Raw genomic sequence first — 8,825 nt, forward strand, 5'->3', positions numbered from 1 at the left:
CAGGAAGAAAACCTGCACTTATAGATTTGTGGTTATATGCCAATAAAAAACTTAAAGGTTTTTCTTTCTCTGTTTTGTTTTGTTTTGATTGCTGTTGCCTATTTTTTTGTTTGTTTGCTTGCTGTTTTATTTTGTAGTCTCATATAATCCAGGAGAACCTTGAACTCACTTGTAGCTTGTAACAAAGGATGATCTAGAACTTCTTTTCTGATCCTCCTGCTTCTACCTCCTGAGTTCTGGGATTACAGGTTGTACCACTATGCCTGGTACTATGTAGTGGTAGGGATCAAGCCTAGGCTTTGTGCACCATACAAACATTCTCCAACTGAGCCACTCTAACCCTTAACATTCTCTTTTAAACTACATTTGTATATTTCAGCCTGAGTATCTTTGCACAACTGATGCAAAGTGCTAGGAGTTTTTCTCTTGTGGTCTAATAAAGTGGAAGTAAACCTATTTGGTCTCTGGTAGAATCACTTCCTTGGGTTCCAAATACAGGAACTTGGCTCATCTTCCAAATACAGGAACTTGGCTCATCTTCATGTTTCCACAAAACTTCCTTTTTTCCCTTTTGAAACACTTTTGTCATGTAGGTCAGGATGGCTTAGAATGGGCTATGTAGCTGAGGACTGACTCTCATTCCTGACTTTTCCACCTTCATCCCCTGAATGTTGAGACTATAGGTATTATCCACCATACCAGTCCCTTTATCTTTGTGCTTGCCTACAGGTATATGTGCCTGTGTGTGCTCCTATGGAGATCAGAGCTCAGCCCCAGGTATTATTCCTCAAGTGCCGTCTACCTTGTTTTTTTTGAAGCATGGACTTTCATTGCCCTGAAGCTTGCTTATTAGGCTTGGCTGGTTGGCCAGCAGGCCCCAAGGACACAACATCTCAGTCTCCCCAGCACTGGGATTATAAACACATGCCACCACCCCTGGTTTGTCTACATGATTGTTTACATGAGAATTGAACTTGTTTGTTTGTTTGTTTGGTTTTTTGAGACAGGGTTTCTCTGTGTAGTGCTAGGTGTCCTGGAACTTGCTCTGTAGACCAGGCTGGCCTCCAACTCACAGAGATCCGCCGTCTGCCTAGAACTGGGATTAAAGCCATGTCCCACCACTGGCTTGGACTCAAGGGGTTTTGTTGTTGTTGCTTGTTTATCTGAGACAAGGTTTCTATGTGCAACAACTATGGATGTCCTGGAACTCATAGAGATCTGCCCACCTCTGCCTCAGACTCAAGTTTTTGAACTTGCAAAGCAAGCACATTACAGACTTTTTTTTTTTTTTGAGATGGATCTCACTGTGTAGCCTTGGCTGTCCTGGAACCCACTTTGTAGACCAGGCTGGCCTTGAACTCATAGAGATCAACCAGCCTCTGCTGGAGTTACAGGAGTGTGCTGCCGTCACACCTGGCCTCTCTTTTATGTTTTTGAGCACTCAGAAAATATATTCTGGTAACCTTCCAAGATAGTCTGAGATGTCAGTTCAAAACATTTGGTACCAGGGAAGAACCTTGTACCCTAGGACAGCACATCTGTTGTACTTCCCTTATAAAGCAATAATGGAGGAGCACACGCACCCTGAGACTTTCTGTCATCTCGTCCCATTGGTCTCTTTAGAAAAATCTTTCTCTAAGCTTTGGAAGCCCAGATATCAGACAGGCATGGATTTGGAGCAGAATGAAGTCAATATGAACAGAACACGGTAAACTTGAACATAAGATACGTTATCACAAGGTTCCCTCTCAGCTGCCTTCCCCATGTGGCTCTCTGGTTCTGCAGCAGACAGCTGTGATAGGTGGCATACTGACCCGGGGCTCAAAGTCGTGTCTGCTTGGAGGCAGGTCTTGCCACTGCTCAGCCTCCAGGTTTACACCAAACTTGTCATCACACACTGTTCCTTACATTCCCCCACAAAAGCCGTCCCCCAAGGCTGGAGAGATGGCTCAGTGGTTAGGAGCCTTTGTTGTTCTTGAAGACTCAAATCTGATTCCCAGCACACTGAACATCTGTAACTCCAGCTCTAGGGAATCTGACACCTCTGGCCTCCTCAGGCACCTGCAATTAGGTGCACATACCTATGCATAATTAAAAGTAATAAAAATTTTTATAAAGCCAGGCACTGTGGTGCATCCCTTCAACTCCAGCACTCAGAAGGCAGGGGCAGGCAGATCTGACTTCAAGGCCAGCCTGCTCTGCATAGCAAGTCCCAGGCCAGCCAGGTAACTCAGAGGTTAAAAATGTGTACTGCTCAGCCAGGTGATGGTGGTGAATGCCTGTAATTCCAGCACTGAGGAGGCAGAGGCTGGCAGGTCTCTGTGAGTTTGAGGCCAGCCTGGACTCCACAGAAAGTTGCAGGACAACCAGGGCTGTTATAAAGAAACCCCTGTTTCAAACCCATGTCCCCAAAATGTGTACTGCTCTTGAAGAGAACCCAAGTCTGATTTTTAGCACTTATTTCAGGCAGATTACAACCATCTCCACCTCCAGATGGGCATCCAGCCAACACCTCTGACCTCCTCTGGCACCTGTATTTATCCATACACACCCAGAATTAAAAATACAACAAATCCTAAGAGAGAGAGAGATAGACAGTGAGGAGTCTGGAAAGGGATGAGAGGGACCATACCAACCAAAGGACAGAGAACAATGGCAAGCTCAAGCAATATGGGATATAGGGGGACCGCTGGACTTGAATCTGACCACAGGCCATCAGCTTTGAGAATTTGCTCCCACACAGAGAGGTAGAAAAGAACAAGTTCAGGCAGAATATCAGAGGCTCTGATAGCCCGATCCTAGCAACTATGCTCTCCCCCATGAGGGATGTCTCCCAGAGCTATACCATTGCAGAGTTCTAGCACCTCACAGAAATCTCTTTTTCCCAGTCTTCGCTCCATAGTGTTTGCTTTTTTCTTTTTTGAGACAAGGTCTTAGCAGGTAGTTCTGGTTCACCCCAAGCTCGTAGCAATCCTTCTGCCTCAGACTTCTGAGTCCACATGTTTCTAAGCTGCAGAGAGAGAGTTTCTGAGGTTGTAGCAAATGCATCAAACCCCAATCATATCTGCCCTGCATCCAAGTTCCTGTGTTTGCTGACAACCCCTTCCTGAAAGCATAGATGCTCTGTCTGAAAGGTTTCCCTGTTTACCAGACAAAGTTTGACTCATTCATAGGGCAGACCAGAAAAGCCAAGGTGTTAACATGTCTGTAAAGTACCATACCAACCAGGCCTATAAAGGGAGGACTCTCTCTATATATCAATATAACTCTATATCTAAATCTATATCTATATAATATATATATTTAAATATATTAAAACAAACAAAAAAGCCTATTTTTTTTAAGGGTGGAGAGATGGCTCAGCAATTAAGAGCCCTTGTGGCTCTTGCAAAAGCTTCAGGTTTAATTCCCAGCACCCACATGGTGGCTGACAGACATCCTTAATCCCAGTTTCAGGGGATCCAACACACATACAAGCAAAACAGTCATACATATAATGTAAAATAAACACATCTAATATTTTTTATTTTTATTATTAGTTACATTTTATTAACTCTGTATCCCAGCTGTATCCCGTTCCCTCATTCCCTCCCAATCCCACCCTCCCTCTCTCATCTCCTCCCTGCCCCTTTCCAAGTCCACTGATTGGGAGGACCCCCTCCCCTTTCATCTGACCCTGTTTTATCAGGTATCTTCAGGAATGGCTTCAAAGTCCTCCTCTGTGGCCTAGCAGGACTGTTTCTCCCTTGGGGGGTGGAGAGGTCAAAAAGCCTGCCATTGAGTTCATGTCAGAAACAGTCCCTGTTCCCCTTTTTAGGGTAAAATTAGTTACTGAGCTACCACGGGCTACATCCAAGCAGAGGTTCTAGGCTATGTCCATACATGGTCCTTGTCTCAGAAAAGACCCCTGTGCTCAGATATATTTGGTCCTTGTGGAGCTCCTATCCTTTCCACATCATACTAACTCCCCCTTCTTTCATATGATTCCCTGCACTCTGCTGAAGGTTTGGTTATGAGTCTTAGTATCTGCTTTGATACACTGCTAGGTAGGCTCCCGTCCTGTTACTTGTTTTCTCCTATGACCAATGCCCATCCCATTTGTCTTGATCACCTTACCCCGGGTCTTCTATAATGAAAATAGGGTAGTTGGCTGTGAACCTGGTGAAAAGCAGCCATGTAGAGTGAGCATATCAGAAATGTGGAGGCTACTTTTGCTAAATGTCTCCTTGGGCCCTGAAAATGTCTACTGAGCTGCTAAAAGCAAGATTAAAAACACAGGCACATACCCCTTTATTTTATGTGTCTCCTTGCTGTGAGTCATTCACTGCAGTCACTTGGATTTAAAGAGCAGGTCTGATGGTAAAACATCTTATGACAAGAAAAATCGAATCTCCACACAGCAATGGCTCCTCTCTTTTCTTCTTTATTATGAAGACAGGATCTCATGTATCAACAGCTGGCCTTGAATTCACAGATATAGCCACGGATGGTCTTGAACTCCTGGTCCTCCTGCTTGAGTTGCCTAAGTATTCCAGTCTAGTTCTATGTACTGTTGCAGATCAACCCCGGGACCTCGTGAGTGCCAGGCAAGCCTCAACATACTGTTACATCTCAGCCTTTTTTTTTTTTTTTTAATTCTAGTTTTCACCATTACTCTTTTTGTTTTTGGGTGATGGTCCCAATTTGTTGGGACCCCTAGAGTGGAGTCCTCTGCCTCAGGACTCTGTCACTTGAGGACATGATGCCTAAAGCACTATTAACAAAACACAAAGCTTTTCACATTGTGGGCATTCAACAATCAGTGAATGATTGAATGATCATAATCTCTAGCTTTACCGATGAAGCGAGGAATATTGTCAGTGATTCCCCCAACTGGATTCCATTTTCCAGTTGATAACAAGGTGTTCGTATGGGTCCTTCTGTGTATGGGTGGATATGCTCATTGAAGCATTTTCTGTTTATTTCTCATAGCATAGCCAGTCCTCACTTTCTAACTCCCTCTTTAGTTAGCACACCCCTGCTCTCTTTCACCCCACCCAGAGTAATGGAGGTTTTCAGAAGCTTCTCTCAATAACTCCTTTATAAAGCAAATCGAGTGGGGGTGGACTGTAAACCCCTCTCTCTCTCTCTCTCTCTCTCTCTCTCTCTCTCTTTCTCTGATTGTAGGGTTGGTTGGTAGCCAGGGCCTCCAGTTGCTGGGAGAGATGAACCCTGAGTGCTTTGAGTGAAGAAGGTACTAGACACTGAGAACCATAGTCAATTTATCCCATTCAGTCTTCAGCACTGACTCCTTTTTAAATTTATTCTCATCCCTAACTGGAACAAAATGCAATCAACATAAGTGTTTAATTTGACGAGGAGAAAGGGCCAAGAACAACTGTAAATTGTCACAACAGTGGCAGCTACCAGCCTTGATGTCTGCAGTAACAAAGAGAAAGGAAGCAGCCTGCTTTGCACATCAAAGAGATCTGTCACATCCCTCAGCTGAGGATGCTCAGGAGGTGTGGAAAAGGGTATCTGAAATAGAAGTCATTGCTTCCAGGGTGAGCAAAGCTGAAGTTCTGTGGAGAGGAGGGGTTTACCACTAAGTAGCAAGATAAGTAATACAAGCAGATCAATTTTTTTTCTCTCTCTCTAGAGATAACATTGAAATTCCTGCATCAGCCAAGAGAATTCTGAGGTCAATTTTGTTTGTTTTTGTTTTTGAGACAGTGTTTCTCTGTGCAGCCCTGACTTGTCTCTGAGCTCACTCTGTAGACCAGGCTGGCCTCCAACTCAGAGCTCTCTGCCTGCCCCTGCTGGGATTAAAGGTGTGTGCCATCACCACCCTGCTTACAGGTCAGTTTTAACTTGCTTTGCTGCCAGTTCCCCACGGGCCTGGAATGGGGGCTCTTGAACTACCTCCTGCTTCCTGCTGAGCATCTACTCAGTCCAAGGCCACTTTGCTTTCCTCTGTGCATTGTTCTCTCTCAATGATGTGTTTTCTGGGTGACTCCCTAGACAGCTTATAGCTCGAGTCTGTGTGTGTGTGTGTGTGTGTGTGTGTGTGTGTGTGTGTGTGTGCATAAGCGTGCATTCATGGAGGTACCTTACTCTATTACTCACCATCTTTACTGTTTCAATATCCAGATTCAGTACCACTGAACCTGGAGCTGACTGCTGGTCTAGACTGGCTGGCCAGGAAGTGCCCTGGGATCCTCCTCCTATCCTAGCTCTAGAATTACAGGTGTATGTGCCATGTGCCTGGCTTTTAATGTGGGTGCTGGGGCTCAAACTCAGGTTCTCATGCTGTCATGAACACTTTACCTACTGAACCATCTTCCAGTCCTAGATAGTTCTCTTACACCTTTCTATTTTGGGGGGGAGGAAGGTTCATTCGGTTGGCTGGTTTTCCTTTTTTATATTTATTTTTATTAATTTGTAATCATGTTGATGGATGTGTTGTCTGTTGTATGTCTGTGGATGTCTGTTTGTAGGTGAGTGCAGGTGCCCTGGGAATCCAGAAGACTGTTGCTCCCCTGAAGGCAGATAGACAGTTGTAAGCCACTTGATGTGGGTGCTGGGACCAAATTTGTCTCCTCTGCAAGAACAGCCTCTCCAGCACCACACTAGTTTTCTTGAGACAGGGTCTCACTATCCAGCCCAGTCTCACTATCACCTGGACCTTGCTATTTGGATCAGTTTTACCTTGAACTTGAAATGACTCTGCCTCTGCCTTCCCATTGCTGGGACTACAGGCGTGGGCCACTGTGCCATACTGAGGGTAATCATTTCAATGCAGGTAAACCTTGGACCACACTGTAAGAAAAATAGCCAGGGCAATGGAATAAGCACACATTAGACTTTCTAAAAGCTATCCTACATCATGAACTCAGTGGTCAAGAGCATCAGTTGTGGGTCAGGAGTGATGGCTCAGTGGATAATAGCACTTGTTGTTCTTGCAGAGGTCCAGGAGAGGCCCAGCACCCACATTAGGTAGCTCACAGCCTCCTGTCACTCCAGTGCCAGAAGATCTGATGCCCTCTGGCCTCCCAGGCACCTGCATATGTGGTACATACAGAGTTACACAGGCACATACACATACAGGTATATAAAAATAGCAAATCTTTAAAATATAATAATAATAAATATCAGTTGTGGACAAGTGTGATGGCTCAGCAGGTAAAGGTGCTTGCTGCTATGCCTGACAACCTGAGTTTAGGTCCTGGACCCACATGTTGGGAAAGAACCAACTTCCTCAATTTGTCTTCTGACCTCTGTGCATACATGCACACATGCTCTCTCTCTCTCTCTCTCTCTCTCACACACACACACACACACACACACACACTAAAAATTTAAAAAGTAAAACATCAGTTGTCTTAGCTGTCCAGAGCTTGTTCCACCCACTCCACTATCACCATCATCTTTGTCATTTATTTCTTTGTAATTTGTTTTCAGTGCTGAGGGCAAACCCAGAATCTTGTACATACTAAGTATGTGCTACCTCTGAGCCTCACTCAGTGGTAGCTTCAGCCATTATAGCCTTATGAGAATATCCCTGTTACTACCACAACCACCCGTTCCCATGGCTCCAGCAGTGTGACGCTTGTCCACCTGTCTGATCCAACCCTCTCAGGGTGTGCCCTTCCCACAAACCGGAGAATGAGCTCCTACCTCTCTGGAGCTGAGCCTGGATCACATCAATGGGAAGCTGCTGGCAGATGCCTTTCCTACCATACTCATGTTTTCCATGGTACCCACAGGCTGGGGAAGCAGCATGCTGGGGAAGAGAAATTCAGGCTTTGGGACGAGGGGGCCAGCTTCATCACTGTGTGGACAGGCAAGACTGTCACTTTCCCCAACTCTCTTCTGAACATGAGTGACCTTATTTCCTTCCTGAGAGGAGCGCTCAGACTTTTGTGTGTTGAGTGTGTTAGTTCTCAAATCCAGGACAAATGGCTGACTGATGTGCCCAACAGTGGTGGCACATGCCTTTAATTCCAGCACTCAGGAGGCAGAGGCAGGCGGATCTCTGTAAGTTCAAGGCCAGCTTGGTCTACAAAGTGAGACCAGGAAAGCCAAAGCTACCCAGAGAAACCCTGTCTCGAAAAACAAAACAAAACAAAAATATCAAAGTAGACACTGGCTGCCAGGTTTTCCCAGCATCCCTCAGTGCCTTTTTGCTTCAGGGCCCTCCTGGCTGGCATACCTGCTCCCTACCCTGAACTCTGCAGCTCAGGTGTTGAGGCTGGTCTTCCGTCCTCCCCAGCTCTTCTGGCCCCCATATAACTCAGTCATTTTGGCTATGCTAGTCTTTTGGCCCGGACCACCCATCTTGGCCAGCATCTCCTCTCCCCTCCCATCTCCTCCCATCTCCTGGCTAGGGTCACATTCACTCTGGACTCTCAGATGTCTGTCTCTGCTCTCCCTCATATTTACAATAAACCTTCTCTTCTACCGTACCTAGGAATAGTCGTGCTCTTCCTTTTTTATTTCTTTCTTGTTTTTTCATTCAAAATGTCCAATGTAAAACCCTGGCATATGTCTCCACTACCAGGTGACACTCAGCCTGAAGCCTGGGAGCTTGAGGCTGGACACGCAGGGCAAAGAATTTCCTTTGAGAAAGTCTCAGTTCCCAAACTGCTCACTGGTGTTTCTGCCATATGAACTGGGGCATGAGGTTTTCAGTCACTAGTTTTATTCCCTCCAAGATGGATACTTGGGTAATTTGTAGACTGTAAGGGGAACATGGGGCCTCAGGCATGGTGCTTCTGTGTTCTCCCAGTGAGCTCCACCCAGTTCAGAAACTAGTTTTGTATTGGAATCCAGCACTCTCTACATGC

The sequence above is a fragment of the Psammomys obesus genome, unplaced genomic scaffold (assembly GCF_907164565.1).
Source record: "Psammomys obesus unplaced genomic scaffold, mPsaObe1.curated_primary_1811, whole genome shotgun sequence".
Classification (NCBI taxonomy): domain Eukaryota; kingdom Metazoa; phylum Chordata; class Mammalia; order Rodentia; family Muridae; genus Psammomys; species Psammomys obesus.